General features: G+C 39.1%; 1 protein-coding gene across 5 annotated transcripts in view; it reads right to left on the reverse strand.

Moving 5' to 3' along the window:
* The window catches only part of Wipf2 (WAS/WASL interacting protein family member 2), a 50,169-nt gene extending 30,946 nt beyond the window's left edge, over nt 1-19,223 (reverse strand). For 2 of the 5 annotated variants that reach the window (XR_013092676.2, XM_076870260.2), the window contains exon 1: nt 19,067-19,223. The gene's annotated coding sequence lies outside the window, so the exon portion shown is untranslated. Of the gene's footprint in view, nt 1-597; nt 958-13,699; nt 13,747-18,748; nt 18,818-19,066 lie in introns of those variants that run through there. The other 3 variants (XM_076870261.2, XM_077110547.1, XM_076870262.2) reach the window with 3 other exon arrangements.
* Nucleotides 19,224-19,700: the final 477 nt, after the last annotated feature.

The following is a 19,700-nucleotide window of genomic DNA, read 5'->3' on the forward strand; positions in this document are numbered from 1 at the left end:
CCTGCCTCAGCCTCCCAAGTTGCTGGGATTACAGGTGTGCACTGCTGTGCCAGCTTAAACTTTATTTTTAAAGCAGTTTTAGATTCAGCAACAAAATGAGCAAAAACTACATAAAATTATCATATACCTCTGTCCCCACACAGGAATACCCTCCCATACTACAGGTACATTTGTTACAAATGATAACTCTATAGTGACACATCATTAACATCCAAAGTCCATAATTTACATAGGGTTCACTCTTGGTATGGTACATTCAGTGGGTTTTGACTAATGTATAATGAGTTACATCTACCATCTTATAGTATTATATAGAAGTTTTATGGCCTTATAAATCCTATATTCTATTAATCTTGTTTTCCTCCCAATTCTTTCTTTTTTATATATAAATTTTTTAGTTGTAGATAGACATAATACCTTTATTTATTTTTATGTGGTGCTGAGGATCGAACCCAGTGCCTCACATGTGCTAGAAAAGCACTCTGCCACTGAGCCATAACCCCAGCCAATCCCTCCAATTCTTAAGCAACCACTAATCTTTTTACTATCTTCATAGTTTTTCTGATTCTAGAATGTCATATAGTTGAAATCATATACCATAGAGCATCTTCAGATTGTCTTTTCATTTGGTAATAGGCATTTAAGAGTCCTTCATGTCTTGACATCTCTTTTAGCTTCTTTTGAGATGAGGTCTCATTATATCGCCCAGGCTGATCTCTAATTCCTGTGCTCAAGTGGTTGTCCTGCCTCAGCTTCAGAGTTGCTGGGACAATAGTCACATGATACTACATCCATTTTTTAGCTCTTTTTCTTTTTTAGTGTTGACTAAGTTTCCATTGTTTAGATATACTACAGTCTGCTCATCCATTCCTACTGAATGACATCTTGGTTGCTTCTTCATTTTGTCAATTCTGAAGAAAGGTGCTATAAACATCCATGTGAAGGGTTTTTCAACTCCTTTGGGTAAATACTAAGCAGTATGACTGTTGGATCACATGATAAAAGTATGTTGTGTTCTGTAAGAAACTGCCAGACTTCTTCCAAAGTGGCTGTACCATTTTGCTTCACATCTTTGCAGCATGGGTGGTTTTGGATTTTGGCTATTCTTTTTTTCGTTGTTTGCTGGTCTGCAGTACTGGAGTTTGAACCCAAAGGCACTCAACCACTGAGCTACATATCCAGCCCTTTTTATTTTTTAGACAAAGTCTCGCTAAGTTGCCCAAGCTGGCCTCAAACTTGCTATCCTCCTGCCTCAGCCCAAGTTACTGGAAATATAGGCAAGCACTACTGCAACCACATAAAAAAGGATTTGTTTGTTTTTTGCCAGCACTGGGGATGGAACCCAGGTCCTTGCACATATTCAGCATGTGCTCTACCACTAAGATGTATGAATTTTGGCAGTTGTATAAGGTGTGTGGTGGTATCTTGTTTTAACATGCAATTCCTTAATGACATGATGTTAAACATATTTTCATATGCTTACTTGCCATCTGTATATCATCTTTGGTGAGGCTGTCTGTTTAGGTCTTTTGACTTTTTGTATGTGTGTGCTAGGGACTAAACCTAGGGCTCTACCATGATAAATCCATGCTCTACCACTGAGCTACACCCAATCCCTATTTATCATTTTTTTTCTATTTATCATTTTTTAAAGCTGAGTTGTTTTGTTTTCTTATTGTTCAGTTTCAAGAGCTCTTTATATGTTTTAGATAACAGTCCTTTATCAGATATGTCTTCTGCAAATATTTTCTCCCAGTCTGTGGCCTGTCTTTTCCTTCTCTTGATTTTCACAATCTTTTAAAAATAAAAACCAGTCTTAGTTTGAGGGCCAAATAAAAATAGGCTATGGATCAGATTTGACTCATAGGCCATAGTTTACTGACGCCTGATATAAGCACATTCACGGAATCTGATAAGAGCATAACTTACCACCTGAGAAGGTAGTCACTTATCAAGTCATAGAACAGCACTCAAAAACTACAATAGCTGCCCCCCACAGTCACACTCATGGAAGCTGATCAGAGCATAACTACCACAAGAAAAGTTAGCCACCTATCAAGTAACAAAACAGCACTCAAATATACTGCTGTTCCCCTATTATAGTTTTTTTTTTTTTTTTTTTTTTTTTTTTTGGTGGTACTAGAGATTGAACTCCTGGGCATGCCACCACTAAATTACACCCCAGCTGCTGCTACTATTGTTCTTTTTCTTCTTTTTTTTTGGAGTCAGGGTCTAAGTTGCCAAGGCTGGCCTCAAACTTGAAATCCTCCTGCTTCAGCTTCCTAAATTGCTGAGATTATAAGCACTTACTATCAGGCCAGCCCTCTATTATAGTTTGTAACTAATCTACATTTCACAAATGAGGCTAAAACCAGGAAAGTAATTTACCCTAAGACATTAAAATAGGAGCCAAAGATATAAAAGTAGTTACTTCTAAAATGATTGGTCTCAAGGAAATCCCATTTCTTCCTTTCTTTCCTTCTGTCTCAGTATGTTGTCCAGACTGGTCTCAAAACTGCTGGTCTGCAGCAATCCTCCTGCCTCAGCTCCCACAAGCAGTTGGGACTATAGGTGTGCATCACTGTATCCAGCTAGGAAATTGCATTGCTTGATCCCCAAAACTGAAATATAAAAAGGGCTGGGAATGTGGCTCAGTGGCTGCTCATCTTAGAATGCATATCAGCTCTATGCCAAAGCCACCATGGCTTCCTCAGGCTAAATTTTAGCTAATAATAACCACAAGATTTCTAAGATTGAAGATAAGAGTACTACAGTTGTCCTCTGTCCCGTTACCAAACCAAGTACCATTTAGCCCCTGACCACCAAACAATTCACTGCAACCAAGCAGAAGCTACACACACATTTCCAGACATTTTATATACAGGCAGTAAAAGATACTAGCCATTTTTCCTTTCCAGTCCTAGGATCTACAATACAATAAGAAAAAGAAAATGTGCCTCTTTGTATTGTCAAAGCTAAAAAACAACTTGAAATCACAGTGCTATAACATCTTCAAAAAAGATGTTGCATAAATCCAAGGCAGATGATTATTACATCTATTTTCAAAGCCTGGGTCAATTTTCCATTTTTCCAAAAGCATTAATAGATTCCTGGATTTAGGCAGCAAAATATAGAGTAGCTAAATACTCATAATTAATATTTCCTCCCCACTCACATATCATAAGAACCAGGGGACTTAGGGATTTAGCCAGAAAAATGGAGTCACACAGGCCAAAGTTATTATCATCAGTCAATATTTAATACTAGGGAAGAGAGGGGAGTTAATCAGATGAAAAACACATCCTAATTTAGAAATGCAGACCAAAGCTAGACAGACTAAAACAGAATCTGAATACAAAAGCAATGCTAGGTGATAGCTAAGGAGTTTGTCATGGAAGCATGAGATGTCACTAATAGTTGAGAAAGAACTCTTCTAAATCAGGGTTTTCAAATATGCCTTAAGATAAGATACATTTAGAGGATCTGTTTAAAACACAAACACAAAAATATCTGTGGGGGCTGGGGTTATGGCTCAGTGGTAGAGTGCTTGCCTAGCACATGTAAGGCCCTGGGTCTGATCCTTAGCACCACATAAAAATAAATGAATAAGGGTATTGTATCCAACCACAACTAACTAACTAACTAACTAAATAAATAAATAAATAAATAAATCTGTGGGCCCTAAATCCATACCCACTAAAATCAGAAAATTTCCAGAAGACCTGATATTTTATATATTAAAGAAGCACCTTAAGTGATACTTGGGGTTAGGGAAATCTGGAAAACACTGTATCTAAGGAGTATTACTAATTACAGACACAGTATTACACTGCACAGATACTATGGTGTTTGAATGGACATCTGCAAGAAAAAGCTGATGAATGTGTAGGTTAAACATGATAGACTAAATGCATTTATCAATGTTCCCTCATAAAAACACCATTAAAATGACAGCAAAGATGGGCTGGGGTTGAGGCTCAGTGGTAGAGTACTTGCCTAGCATGTGTGAGTTACTTTATTATAAATAAAATAAAGTTATAAAAAAGTGTTGGAGATAACTATTAGAATCTATGTTCTAATTGGTTGTACAATTAAAAAAAAAAAAATAAGGGCTGGGGTTGTGGCTCAGTGGTAGAGTACTAGCATAGTATGTGAGAGGCCCTAGGTTCGATTCTCAGCACCCCATAAAAATAAATAAATAAAAAGAAAGGTATTGTGTCCAACTACCAAAAAAAAAAAAAAAAAAAAAGAAAAGAAAAAGACAGCAAAGAGCCAGGCCTGGTTGTGCACACCAGGAATCAAAGCAATTTGGGAGGCTAAGGCAGGAGTATCTCAAATTCAAGAACAGTCTCAGCAATTCAGCAAGGCCTTAAGCAATTTAGCAAGACCCTTTCTCAAAAAAAGAAAATTAAAAAAGGGCTGGGGAGGGGCTAGGGCTGTAGCTCAGTGGCAGAGCCCTTGCCCTGCATGTGTGAGGCACTGGGTTCGATTCTTACACCATATAATAAAATAAACAATAAAAAAAGGCATGCTATCCATCTATAACAACAACAACAACAAAAAAAGAAGGTCGGGGGCTGGGGATGTAGCTTAGTGGTAAAGTGCCCCTGGGTTCAATCCCCAATACAGAAATAAAAAAAGAAAAGAAAAGCCAGCAACACGGGTTAGGGATGTGGCTCAAGCGGGAGCGCGCTCGCCTGGCATACGTGCAGCCTGGGTTCGATCCGCAGCACCACATACAAACAAAAATGTTGTGTCCGCCGAAAACTAAAAAATAAATATTAAAATTCTCTCTCTCTCTCTCTCTCAAAAAAAAAAAAAAAAAAAAAAAAAAAAAGCCAGCAACAGAACAGAGATTTAGAGATTTCTTTTTCTTTTCTTTCTTTCTTTTTTTTTTTTTTAAGATACAAACCTAAAAAAAAAGAAAAGAAAAAACAATAAGTTAGAGCTATAGCACAGTGGTAGAATGTGTAGTACTTATCATGTACCATGAGGCTTTGGGTTCAATCCCAAAACTAAAAAAATTTAAAAACAAAACAAGAACAATGGAAAAAAAAAGAAGAAGAAGAAGAAGAAGAAAGATGTCAACAACGTTTTGAAAGCTGGAATGCAGATATACTAGGAATAAATAACTTCACAGAAGCCAGGCATGGAATCCAAGAGACTCAGAGGCTGAGGCAGGAAGGTCACAAGTTCGAAACCAGCCTTAGCCGATGTAGCATGACCCTATTTCAAAACAAAAAAATTAAAATGACTGGGGATGTAGCTCAGTAGTAAAATGTCCTGGGTTCAATTCCCAGTTCCAAAAGGAAGAAGAAAAAACATTTAGAAAAGGCTCAGAAATTAGAGGTGCCTGATACTTCTGGAAAAGAGGATGTAGGAGGGTATAATACAGGACTGAGGTTTTTGGCCTAGTGGTAGCCTGGAAGTCTACTTAAAAACAACAACAACATATTCCTCTACCTTCTTCCATGCTACCACTTAGAAGATTGAGAAAACTGAACAAGAGGGCCTCTGAACCAAGGGACCAGTCACAGATAAGATAGGAATGCCACAATGAAAATAGGGAGATCAAGTAAAATATCTAACTACTCAAATAGCAAGTCCTCTTCTCCCTCCCCAACTCTCTTCTCTTAGGTGGCTCCAAATCAGGAGTTGTCAGAAGCACTCAAACACCAGCCACGGGCCTATACTCTATAGGCAAGAATATTCTGACCAGCCTGCCAGTTTACCCTACGGGAGTGACGAACCCAGGGCCACCTAGTTTGAGCTTTTTAGTGTCTCATTCTTAAAAATAAACAGAGAAGGGCAGGAGTTGTGACTCAGAGGGGAGCACTCGCCTAGCATGCGTGAGGCACTGGGTTTGATCCTCAGCACCACATAAATGTAAAATATATTGTGTGGGCTGGGGCTATAGCTGAGTAGCAGAGCACTTACCTAGCATTCATGAGGCACTGGGTTCAATCCTCAGCACCACATACAAATAAATAAAGTAAAGGTATTCTGTTATCTACAACTACAAAAAAAATTAAATAAAGAAAATATATTGTATCCACCTATAACTAAAACATAAATATTTTGAAAAAATAAACAGAGAGCCAAAAATTATCAGATATTTGAGGAAAATCTCTGATAGGAAGGGCAGAATCAAAATAAACAAACAACTTATGATGACGTGCAAAAATACTGATACATAAAATTCAGAGAATAAGCCCAGTGTAGTGGTCCACATCTGTAATCCCAGCAACACAGGAGGCTGAGAAAGGAGGAAGGAAAGTTCAAGACCAGCCTCGGCAACTCAGGTGAGTTTTGAGATCCTATCTCAAAAAATAAAAGGGGGCTGGGAGCCGTGTTGGAGTTGTGGCTCAGTGGCACAGTGTTTGCCACTCAGTGGCAGAGGCTTGGGTTCCATCCTCAGCACCACATAAATAACTAAACAAAGTTATTATGTCCAATCTACAACTAAAAAAAAATTTTTTTTAAAAAGCCACCCTACAAAGCTGGGCACGGGAGGTTGAAGCAGGAAGATCACAAATGCAAGGCTAGCCTCAACAACTTAGTGATGTACTAAGCAACTTAGAGAGATTGTGTCTCAGAATAAAAATAAAAAAGGGTTAGGGCTGTAGCTTAGAGGTAGAGCACCCCTGGGTTCAATCCCCAGTACCAAAAAAAAAAAAAAAAAAAAAAAAGAAAGGAAGGAAGGAAGAAAGAAAGAGAAAAAGAAAGAAAGGAAATAGAGGGCTGGAGATGTGGCTCAAGCGGTAGTGCGCTCCCCTGGTATGCGCGGGATGCTGGGTTCGATCCTCAGCACCACATACAAATAAAATAAAGACGTTGTGTCCACCGAAAACTAAAATATAAATTTTTTTTAAAAAAGAAAGGAAATAGAAATTTGAAAGAAAAATCTAAAGAAACCTCCTAAAAATCCAATGAAAGAAAAAAATGAAAAATTAAAAATTGGTGAGGAAAAAAATAAGAGGACCAGCCTAGGGGTTTCACCATCTGGATAAGGGTTCCCAGATAGAGAACAGAAATTATTATCAAAGAGGGAATAAACTATCAATACAAGAAAATTTCCCAGAATAGGTAAAAATAAACTTTTAGATTGAAAAGGTCCGGGCTGGGGCTGGGGCTGCAGCTGAGTGGCAGAGCGCTTGCCTAGCATGGGTGAGGCACTAGGTTCAATCCTTAGCACCACATACAAAAATAAGCAAATGAAATAAAAGCATGCTACCCAACTACAAGTACAAAAAAATAAAAAATTAAAAAGGCCCATTGAATACTGAGCATGATGAGTTTTAAAATAGCCACACTAAGCTACAATATCATTGTATTTCAATTCTAGGGACAAAAAAAAAGATCCTAAAATGTCCAGAGGGGGGGGAAAAAAAAAGGTTATAAAAAAAAAAAATCAATCAGGACTGGGGATGTGGCTCAAGCGGTAGCTTGCTCGCCTGGCATGCATGTGGCCAGGTTCGATCCTCAGCACCACAAACAAAGATGTTGTGTCCGCGGAAAACTAAAAAATAAATATTAAAAAATTCTCTCTCTCTCTCTCCCTCCCTCCCTCTTTAAAAAAAAAAAATCCAGGGCTGGGGTAGTGGCTCAGTGATAGAGTACTTGCCTAGCACGGGTGAGGTACTAGCTTCAATCCTTAGCACCATGTAAAAATAAATAAATAAGATAAAGTTATTGTGTCTACCTACAACTAAATAAAACAAACAAACAAAAAAATCCAGAATTAGAATACCATCAAATTTCATAATACCACAAAGCAAGGGCTTATAATTTTTGAAGAACTATAACATCCAAAATAATATTTTATATTTTCGGCCCAGGTTCGATCCTCAGCACCACATACAAACAAAGATATTGTGTCCACCGAAAACTAAAAAATAAATATCAAAAAATTCTCTCTCTCCTAAAAAAAAAAAAGAAGAGACTTAGGGCTGAGGTTGTGGCTCAGTGGTAGAGCACTTGCCTAACATGTGGGAGGCACTGGGTTAGATCCCCAGCACCACATAAAAATAAATAATTTTTTTTTTTTTTAAAAGAAGAGATTTATCCTTCTGTCAAATTTAGGGCTGGGGGCTGGGGTTGTGGCTCAGCAGTAGAGCACTTGTCTAGCACGTGGCGAGGCGCTGGGTTCGATCCTCAGTACCACATAAAAATAAATAAATAAAATGAAGTTATTGTGTTCAACTACAACTAAAAAAATTATTTAAAAAAAATTTGGGGATGAATCAATGTTTGATATTCAGTAAATCAAGCAAAAAAAGAAAAGAAAGGAAGGAAGGAAGGAATGACTAATGTTACATCTAGGGGAAAACCGTGCAAGAAATTAAATGTAATCTTGGTACACATCATCATTAGATTGACTGCAAATTTTCTTTGTTTTCTTCCCCCCTTCTTTTGATAACATTTTCCTCTACTTCCTTCTAGATTCACCTGGAGATAAGAGGCTAGAGACCCAGAAACTACATTTCCCAGAATTCTGTCAGTGGGCTGTGGTTTAAGATCTGAATGATAGAAGAAAGGCAGATAGATGCCATTATTACCCTCCAATAGCAATGAATGGCCCCAGATGTTCTACAAACTGCCTGCTTTGGTGCTTAAGGTAGCTAAGATTATTAATGGTGGCCTGGGGTTGTGGCCCAGCAGTAGAGGGCTCACCTAGCATGTGTGAGACACGGGGTTTGATTCTCAGCAGCGCATGTAAATATTGACAACTAAAAAATACAGAAGGAAAAAAAAGGACTGAAATAAAATGTAAGCAGATGCTTCATAAAATGTTGATCCAGACTTCACATGGAGAGAAGTGTCATGCCTCATTGCAAAGATAATATATTAAAGTCCCAACGCCCCACAGATAATCTAATAACAAAGCTATGACTTTCACTATTGAAGAGTCTCTTCTCTATCATCCTGAAAAGCTAGAAATATGCACATTTTCATTCCTTGATCACCAGTGACAGACTACTAAATCAAGAGTCTACTTTTAAGTTATGAAAACAGGACAAGCTAATCCAGTTACATAAGAAAGGTACTAAATCAAACAGGACCATCTGGGCTTTGAATGCTGTGATTTCCAAACAAAAGTCAATATACTTGCAGATAAAATGCTTTCCTATATCCAGAGTTATAATGGTCCCAGATTTTAAAAGCTTTCATATATTCAGAGTTATAATAGATGCTGGACATACGCATCATGTTAAAACATATGGCCTAGACGACAGGTATAACAGAATACTATATTCACCAGTTCATAATAAGAACATCTGTGCTCTTTTCCTAGTCCCATGAGGATTTTAAACAGGTCAATATTCCCTAGAAATAAATAAGTTTTCTGTTTCCTAAAAACAGCATAATCTAACAAACCGGCAATCCAATCATGCCCCATAGTCTAAGAACTGTTACTCAATAATTCTATCTCCAAACCAGTTTCTAAGATCCTAAAGTTGTAAGACCCAATCCAGACAACTAAGTTGAATTTGCAGGACCTGAGAGAAATCAAGATTAAAAGAATAGGCTTTATCCTGAAATGTTCTCATACAAAGCATGCTCTACTGCAGAAGCATCAGATTTTAATTTCTTTATTATACTAATGGTTTCACTATTAACACTAATAAAGAATTAATAAAGAATTCTTTTGTAGAAAGAATCAACAGAAAAAAAATCTCTAGAAATTGTGCTCAAAATTCACTATACTATTTATCCTTTTTTTTTTTTTTTTTTTTTTTAGGAGAGCCCATATTTCCTAACCTTGCCTCCTCTCTGCTTCTCATTCCTTAAGCACTAGCCATGCTCAAACTTCTTTCAATTTCTCAAAATATCCACATTCCTTCCCCACTCAGGACCTTCACATAAACCATTCCCTCCATCTAGAATTGTCTTTTGAACTACACTTATCCTTCGGTTTTCAGCTCAAAAGTCAACTGCTGGGCTGAGGTTGTAGCTCAATGGTAGAGCGCTTATTTAGCATGTGTGAAGCATTGGGTTAGATTAAATAGATGTACACTGACAACTAAAAAATATTTAAAAAACAAACAAAAAACAGTCAATTGCTCAAAGATCTTCCCTGACAGCCCTTCCATCTAGTCAACCTGGGCTGGGATTCCTGTTAACTATCTGCAGTTTGCTCCCTGCTATATCTTCAGCACCTAGCACAGTCCTTGGCACATAGGAGCTCAACAATTCCTGTTAAACAAATGAATAAGAAATATCAAAAAAAGAAAAAAAAGGTAAATGCCTATAATCCCAGTTACTCAGGAGGCTAAGGCAGGAAGACAGCAAGTTTGAGGTCAGCCTCAGTAACTCAGCTAAACTCTATCCCAAATTTTTTAAAAAAATTAAAAGGCTGGGAAGGGGCTGGGATTGTGGCTCAGTGGTAGAGTGCTTGCCTAGCATGTATGAGGCACTGGGTTTGATTCTCAGCACTGCATATAAATAAATAAAGGTCCACTGACAACTAAAAGAAAAAAAATTATCTTTAAAAAAATAAAGATTAAAAAAAAGGGCTGGATGCTCAGCAGTAGAGCATCCCTGAGTTCAATCCCTAGTTCCAAAACAGGAAGAAAGAAACATTAAAAAAATCAGCTTGAACAATTCTATTCCTCCACCACTCCCATACTAGGAATTGAAAACCAGGGTGCTTTACCACTGAGTTACATCTCCAGCCCTTTTTAATTTATTTTGAGACAGGTCAACACTATGTTGCTGAGACTGGCCTCAAATTTTTTATCTTCCTGCCTCAGTCTCTCAAGTCACTGGGATTATGCATGAGCCACCACATTTGACTGAGAAATTCTACTTCTAAGACTTTACCCTTAGAGATATACTCACATACACAAGGTTATTCACTGGAGCATAGTTTATAATAGCAAAAGACTGGAAACAATTAGAAGATCTATCAGTATAGTTTGTAATAGCAAAAGACTGGAAACAATTAGAAGATTATCAGTTCAGGGAAGGTATCAAACTCATTATTGTTGATAAGGATAATGGCCAAAGTAAATTAAAAAACAAAAGAGCCTGACATGGTGGCTTATGAGGATAATCCCAGCAACTCAGGAGTCTGAGAGTAGGAGGACTGCAAGTTTGAGGCCAGTCTCAGCAACTTAATGAGGCCCTAAGCAACTAACAATACTCTATCTCAAAATAAATAAAAGAAGTAAGAGATGTGGCTCAGTGTTTAAGCGCTCCTGGGTTCCCTGGTACCAGAACAACAACAAAAAAGATGCAGATAGTATCAACAGTGTGCTACACTTGGTCTTTTTTTTTTTCAAGCAAGAAATATATACATTTGCTTTATACATGGATGGTATCTCTAGAAAGGATTTTAAGAACACAGTATCAGTTGCATCCAGGACAATGAATTGGACTGATGAGAAGGGTAGAATGTATATCTGAGGGTATATCTTTTACCTTTTGAATTCTATGCTATTTGAAAAATAAAATTTGAGCTGCAGTTGTAGCTCAGCACGTGTGAGGCACTGGGTTCAATCCTCAGCACCACCGAAATAAATAAGTAAAGTTTTTTTTAAAAAAAAGGCTAGGCACGGTGGCACATGCCTGTAATTCCAGCGACAGGAGGCTGAGACAGGAGGATCCCAAGTTCAAAGCCAGCCTCAGCAACAGCAAGGCGCTTAACTCATATGGCTCAGGTTGAGTCCCCCGAGTTCAATCCCCGGTACCAAAAAAAAAAAGGGGGGGGGCTGGGAATGTGGTTCAGTGATAAAGCTCCCCTCGGTTCCATTCCAAGTACCCATCAATTAATCAATCAATAAAATTAAATAAATAATTTCTAAAAATAGTCATGTCCTTATTTCTGAGAGACAGAAACAGTTTAAATACCCCATACCTGAATCTTAGATGACAAAACACCTTACGTGCCTAATGAGCACTGGGAGGGCAGAAATGGAAACTGAAAAAACTCACTTATCCACAAATCTCAGACATACTACCTCATACTAGATTGTACCACTTTAAATTCCATTTTTCAACAACCAAGTGTCCCAATTCTGAATACATATGGGGAATGTTTTCCCAGTCAGAAGAGATTATTAGCAGGTTTTTTTTTTTTTTTAAAAAAAGGAAGGTTGGAATTATGGCTTAGCAGTAGAGCGCTCGCCTAGCATGTGTGAGGCCCTAGGTTCAATCCTCAGCACCACATAAAAAATAAATAAGTAGGGCTGGAGTTGTGGCTCGGTAGTAGAGCACTTGCCTAGTATGTGTGAGGCCATGGGTTCGATTCTCAGCACCACAAATAAATAAATGAATAAAATAAAGGTCCATCAACATCTAAAAAAAATTTTTTTTAAAAAGAGTATTTTAATAAATAAGTAAATAAATAAATAAGTAGCTGGAGTTGTGGCTCAGTGGTAGAACACTTGCTTAGCATGTATGTGAGGCACTGGGTTTGATTCTCAGCACTGCATTTAAATAAATGAATAAAATAAAAGTCTGTCAACATCTTAATAAATAAATAAAATAAAGGTATTGTGTCCAACTACAACTAAAAAATAAATATTTTTTTAAAACAAAAGATTATTGGATTCAGCATTTTCATAAGCATAGAAAGTAGGTCAGTAAATTAATACTGAAGAAATATAAATATTGACTAAAAACAAATTATTTGCACTGAGGGGCTTCAAAATCCAAATGAAGTTTATTTGAATCCACCAAGTTTAAGAAACTAAAATAGTTCTAAAACTTGTAAGAATTTGTACATGTAAGTATACTATATTACTTACATATACAGATCTTTTTCAGGAAAGAAAGATTTGAGACATTAAACATAACTCCAATATTTGCTACCACAAGCAAAGCCCTGAACCATATCAAAATCTCTGAATTTGAACCTGCATATTAGAAACAGAATACTATGAACTAATGATGGCAGGAAAAAAACTGATTCCAAAGTTAATAAGAAGATTCATTTGGGGGTTATCTGCAACATAGGGCCACTCATACATTACAAGAAAAGATCTTCAAAGTCTATCCTAAACCAGGCATGGTGATGCACGCCTGTAATCCCAGTGGCTTAGAAGGCTGAGGCAAGAGAATTGTGAGTTCAAAGCCAGCTTCAGCAATGGCAAGGCACTAAGCAACTCAATGAGACCCTATCTCTAAATAAAATACAAAACAGGGCTAAGGATGTAGTTCAGTGGTCAAGTGCCTGAGTTCAATTCCCAGTACCAAAAAAAATCTATCCCAAGATTTAGCAGAAACAAAGTAGTCTTCAGCTAATTATTCCCTGAAAAACAAAGGGGTATTTACAAAGTAGAGACAGTCATTCTAAATTATATTAAGTGTAGGAGCCAATTCCTGGTTCTTCCATTTGATAACTTATATGCCTCCATGGATTCTTTCTGTATTCTAAGTCAAAAATCTTGAGAGGTTTAAAAGTGACACAGACATTAAAGAACCTACCACAGTTTTTTCCTCTATTAACATCATAATGTTGTGTTTAGCATTTTTTCCCTCCCTTCTTTCTTTGCCATACTGGGGTTCATACTCAGGGCCTTTTACATGCTAAGAAAGCACTCTATCACTGAGTTATATCCCTAGTCCTTTTTATTTTAAGACAGGATCTTACTAAATTGCCCAGGCTGGCCTCAAACTTGCAATCCTCCTGCCTCAGCCTCCAGATTAGCTGGAATTTCAGGCATGCACTTCCATGCCCAGCAATTTAATATACCTTCTTAAATTATATAAAGAAAGGCTCATTGGTGGCTGGAGTTGTAGCTCAATGGTAGAGCACTTGCCTCACATTCACAAAGTCTTGGGTTCATTCCTCAGAACTGCAAAAAAAAAAAAAAAAAAGAAAGAAAGAAATGTTCGTAAACTTAGCTTATAAGGTTCCTTTGGCTCAAAGGCTTGGGATTTGGGGCAGAGATTGGAAAATACTACCTTTCTTCCTCAATGCCCTAGACTTGCAAAGCTAGGCAAAGGCAATGATTCTGCATTTAATCACTAGATGAATAAGAACCAGATTTGAATTTAGAAAAAAAAAAAAATGATTGCAAGAACATTCAGTAAAGACTGCTGCCTCTCTTTCCTTGCAGAACAGCTCTCAGGATCTGCCAATGAACCTCATTTTGCCATAGAACGCCCCATCCACTCTAATACAGGCTCAAGAGACAGTCAGTCAACCGGAACTCTGCCAACTTCTGCTTGGGAGCTGTGTGAAGAACAGTAGCAACAAGAGCCTACTTTGAGAAGGAGATCAACAATCACACTCAAGAAGAAAAGAAGTTATTTGGCAAAGGGATGCATGTTGCCAAAATGTTAGTCACAGCTTCAAAGTCCTGGTTTGTGTATCTGCAACTATTTTTTGCTTTGACAGAGTCCATTCTCTGGTGCAGGAAACCCAACTCAGCTTCTGTCACCCTCCCCATTTGAAGCAGTCAAGAATCTTTTCAATCTGGTGATATCAAACTGTGACACAGACAAGATATCCACCAGAAACTAAAAAGGAGGGGGGAAAAATGTGAAATCTGCCCTTTTCCATTTAGTAATAGCTCAAGCAGAGCAATGGGAAAATGTAGAACAGGAAAAATTGAAAAACATTATATTAAGGAAGCAAGCTATACCAAAAGCCTCCCCAGGAGCTCTGAGCCTCTGTAAGTTATCTCAGAAACCTCTTAAAAATTAACCAAGGGGGGGCGCTGGGGTTGTGGCTCAGCGGTAGAGTGCTGGCCTGGCAAGTGCGAGGCCCTGGATTCAATCCTAGCACCACACATAAATAAATAAGTAAAAAGAAAGGTATTGTGTCCGACTACAACTAAAAAATAAATATTAAAGAGGAAAAAAAAAATGAACCAAGAGGGCTAGAGTTATGGCTCAGTGGTAGAGTGCTTGCCTAGCATGTGTGAGGCACCACATAAAAATAAACAAATAAAATAAAGGTATTGCATCCACCTACAACTGAAAACTATTAAAAAAAAAAAAAGAACCAAGATAGCCAGGCATGGTGGCTAACACCTGTAATCCCAGCAGCTCAAGAGGCTGAGGCAGGAGGATCATGAGACAAAGCCAGCTTCAGCAAGACTTTTTAGCGAGGCACTAAGCAATTCAGTGAGATTCTGTCTGTAAATAAAATACAAAATAGGATTGGGGGGCACGCTGGGGTTATAGCTCAGCAGTAGAGTGTTTGCCTCGCACATGTGAGGCACTGAATTCGAATCTCAGCACCACATAAAAATAAATAAAGATATTGTGTCCATCTTTTAAAAAATCTTAAAAAAAAAAAAAGGGGGGGGGGGCTGGGGATGTGGCTCAGTGGTACAGTGCCCTTGGGTTTAATCCCCAATACCAAAGCAACAACAACAACAACAAATGAACCAAGATGCAGCACACACCTTAATCCCAGCAACTCCAGAGGCTAAGGCAGGAAATTCAAGGCCTCAGCAACTTAGTGAGGTCCTGTCTCAAAAGAAAAATAAAAAGGGCTGGGGATGCAGCTTGGTGGTAGAGTGTCCCTGGGCTCAATCTCCAGTACTGCAAAAAAAAAAAAAAAACTTGAAGGGCTCAGAGGCAGCACGCTTGTCTAGTATGCACGACACTGAGTTCAGTCCCCAGGATCGTTTAAAAAAAAAAGTCACACTGTAGGTTGAAAAATCTGAATATTACACAGGTTTTTACCCCCTATAAGTACATATATACCACAGCCTGCAGCTCTTCCTGGAGTGGGTGTGAAGGCTATAGTTTACTCAACCAGCCTGAACCAACAGCCTGTTGAATTTCAGAACTACTTCAGCAGTAGGAAAATAGAACCAAGTGCACCAGAGCCAACCAGAAAGCAGAAGAAATCAAGAAAAACATTCTATAATTTTCTCTTCAACACAAGACTCCTCTCTTCCCTTCTTGAAAGCCATCAGTAAAACCTGAAAACCCCAGTGTTCTCAATATCTTCCAGTCTCTCCTGCATTTCACCTTTGTGCTGACATCACACAGCTAATCAGTACTAACTAGGGTAAACACCATTCTGATATTAAGTGGGAGATAGAATTAAAAACTGCCCTCTCTTTAGCAAATCCACCTCGAACCTCAGAAATGCCAAGACTTTCAGGAACACTTCTAGATTAAATAAGTTTACCTATGTGCAAAGTGTAGAGAGAATCACGCCTACAGAAGTTAAAAAAGCCAGGTGCAGTGGCACATGCCTATAATCCCAGCGACTCAGGAGGATTGCAAGTTCAAAGCCAGCCTGAGGTGCTAAGCAACTCGGTGAGACCCTGTCTCTAAATAAAATACAAAATCGGCCTGGGAATGTGGCTCAGTGGTTGAGTGCCTCTGAGTTCAATCTCCAGTACCCACCCCTCCCCCCCGCCCCCCCCCAGCCAAAAAAAAAAAAAATGTTGAAACAGGATTTTGAAGAATTAACAATGAAGCAGGAATATAGCTCAGTGGTAGAGTGGTCTAGTTGGAAAGAGGCCCTGGATTCAATACCTAGCACTACCAAAAAAAAAAAAAAAATTAGCAAAAACAAACAAAAAAAAAAAACAGTAAAGCAGCTAAAACTGTCCACAGCACACTCATCCCTACCAACTGACAACAAGGCCATAGATAGTGACTGGATTAAAGCATAAGGCTCAATTATACAAAATATTATTTTTCAGTGAATTCTCAAAGAGCTCATGGAGGGTCTAAGGCTGTGGCTCAGTGGCAGAGCGCTTGACTCACACGTGTGAGGCACTGGGTTCGATCCTCAGCACCACATAAAATAAATAAATAAATGTATTATGTTCATCTAATACTAAAAAAATAAAGAAAAAAAGAGCTCATGAAAAAACCCAGTTTCTGTCAAGAATAAAATACTACCTTCTCCTAGTCTCCATCAACTGACCTCATTCATTCCCAACTCTAATTATCTTCATTTTGATGGTAGCCAATAAAATGTAACACAATAATAAGAAATTTTCAACTATAAAAGTTTCACACTGGGGCTGCGGTTGTGGCACAGCATTTGCCTAGCATGTGTGAAGCCCTGGGTTCAATCCTCAGCGCCACATAAAAATAAATAAATAAAAAGAAAGGTATTATGTCTATCTACAACTAAAAAACATACATATATTTAAATTTTTTAAAAGAATAGTTAAAAGCTAGATGCAGTAGTGCACACCTGTAATCCTAGCAACACAGGAGGCTGAGGCAGGAGAATGGCAAGTTCAAGGCCAGCCTGGGCATATTAGCAAAACCCTGTCTCAGAATTAAAAAATAAAAATAAAAAGGGCTGAGACTATAGCTCAGTGGCAGAGCACTTGCCTAGCATCTGTGAGGCACTAGGTTCAATCCTCAGCACCACATAAAAATAAACAAATAAAGGTATTCCGTCAATCTACAACGACAAAAAAAAAAAAAAATTAAATAAATAAATAAAAAGGGCTGAGATGTAGCTCACTAGTAGGGCACTCCTGGGTTCAAATCTCCAGTACAGGGCTGGGGTTGTGGCCCAGCAGTACAGCGCTCGTCTAGCATGTGCAAGGCCCTGGGTTGGATCCTCAGCACCACATAAAACAAATAAGTAAATAAATAAATAATCAAGGTATTGCATCCAACTATGACTAAAAAAATATTTACAAAAAAAATCTCCAGTACCATGCACATAAAAGGACTGGGGATGTAGCTCATCTTATACACCCAAGGCCCTGAAATCAATCCCCACTACTGGCGGGGGCGGGGGGATATGGGATATAATTTAAAAACTGAATATGCATCAAATCTAAACCAACTCTTTCCTGGCAATACACACACACACACACAGAAACATATATATTTACACACAGATATACATTTTATGTAATAATGTATATATATATGTGTGTGTGCATATATATACATTATTATACACACACGACCAAGAGAAAGAAAAATGTCTTTCAAATAGCAATATCTCAATCTTGTTTCCAGAGCACTTGTTTGCAACCACTTCAACATCTCACTTGTTTAACACAGTCTTTTAGGGAACAGGATGAGGATTTAATTCCTGATAAAGAATGAGAGAAGATTTCATAAATGGTTTCTAACTGGCCTTGAAGAATGAGTAGAATTTTATCAGTGGATGCAAAAGTAAATTCCTCCTATACTACAAAGGGGGAAAAAAATGAAGAGTTTAATGATTTGCCTCAAAGTTAATGAGTAAAGCCAGAGGTGTGCTAGAACAGTTTTTACTCTCTAAGCTCTATTCTGGTTCATAAAAGGAGAAGAGTAGCCGGAAACATTCAATAAGTCATTCGGAAACCAAAAAGTCAAAAATAACAGCACGAAAAAAAAAAAAAGAAAGAAAGAAAAGGAGATGGGCCCTGGAAGAGCCCAAAACAGTATTTTTCAAGTCCCTTTAAAAATATGAATTCCCAGCTTCTTCCAACTCCTCACTACAATGTCATCTTTTCAGAATTTTCCTTCCTGATCAGCAACTCAATCACACACAACGCCCACATCTAGCACTCCAACACGAACCCCTCAACTCCAGGTGCACCAAAGCGTATCTCAACATTTCTCAGTCCAACCTTTAACTGCATTCTGACTGCCTCTCAACTAACGCTTGTAAGATTCTATCTAATGTAAGCAGTTTCCTGAGCCATCCTCCCAACCATGACTTTTTATCTAAATCAATTCTCAAAATGTCACACGGGCCTCCTCACCCAGAGCATCCTACTAATTACCTGTTCCCAACAGGTATTCCCTTCCCATCTCCCCTTCTGCGCACGGTTACCTCGTTCTTCACCGCGAGTTTCCGTCTTACCTCAACCAACCCTTCAAGATGTTTTATTTCCTGTCTCTCAAAAAGCACTTCGCCCATCTTCGCAGTCCGCGCCCGCCCAGTACCAATTCCTGACCACTCCTCCTTAGATGACCCACGCCCCCACTCTAGCTTCTCCAGACCCAACCCCCATTTCCCCAAATCCCGCCCCCAGAGCCCCTCTCTCCCCCTCAGGCCCCTCCTCCGGTGCCCCCACTCTCCTCAAGCCCCGCCCAAAGCCCCCCTCTCCCGGTCTCCCTCCCAACTCAGGTCCGCAGGTCACCTCAGCGACGGACCCAGCCCTCTCAGCCTCTTTCCGACCTGGTTGCAGCTGCTCCGGGAGAGAATCCTCCGCCACCTCTGCTCTGGTTTCGTCTTATCTCACTCGCCCCCCCAGCAAGCTCTCTTTCTCGCCGCCGCCGCCCCTTTTGCCAACCCGGAAATGGATGTGCTCCCACCGTCCCCAGCGTCCGCGAACAAAATGGAGGCGGGGGAAAAAGGAGGAGGGAGCGGGGAGCAAAGAGACGCTAAACGCATGCGCCTCTGGAAAACCTGCCCCCTGCCGGCGCACGTAAAGACGGAAGTGGCTGGATCGGTCGCCATCTTGAGAAGGTCCCAAGAACTCCGCTTAGCAGCTAAAACCGGGATTTGCATCTTTGATTACAATTGAAACTACCTGGAGAGCTTCAACTAGCTACTGATGTCAGGGTTGTAGTCCCAGAGATTCTGATTTAATTGATCGAGTGCAGCCTAGTATCGGGACTTTTAATGCGCGTGATTCTAACATGTCACCGAGGTGGAGAACCACTCAGCTATCGTGTTTCTTGAATATACTTCTTTTTCATCTTTAGTCCACTAGGCGCGCTCGCATACACACCCTCTCCCTAAGTGTCTTTCCCTAATCTCGAGTTAACGAAGAGAACGCCTCAACTAACCTTGCAAGGGCCCAATAGGC

Source organism: Callospermophilus lateralis, chromosome 11 (genome assembly GCF_048772815.1).
Source record: "Callospermophilus lateralis isolate mCalLat2 chromosome 11, mCalLat2.hap1, whole genome shotgun sequence".
NCBI lineage: Eukaryota > Metazoa > Chordata > Mammalia > Rodentia > Sciuridae > Callospermophilus > Callospermophilus lateralis.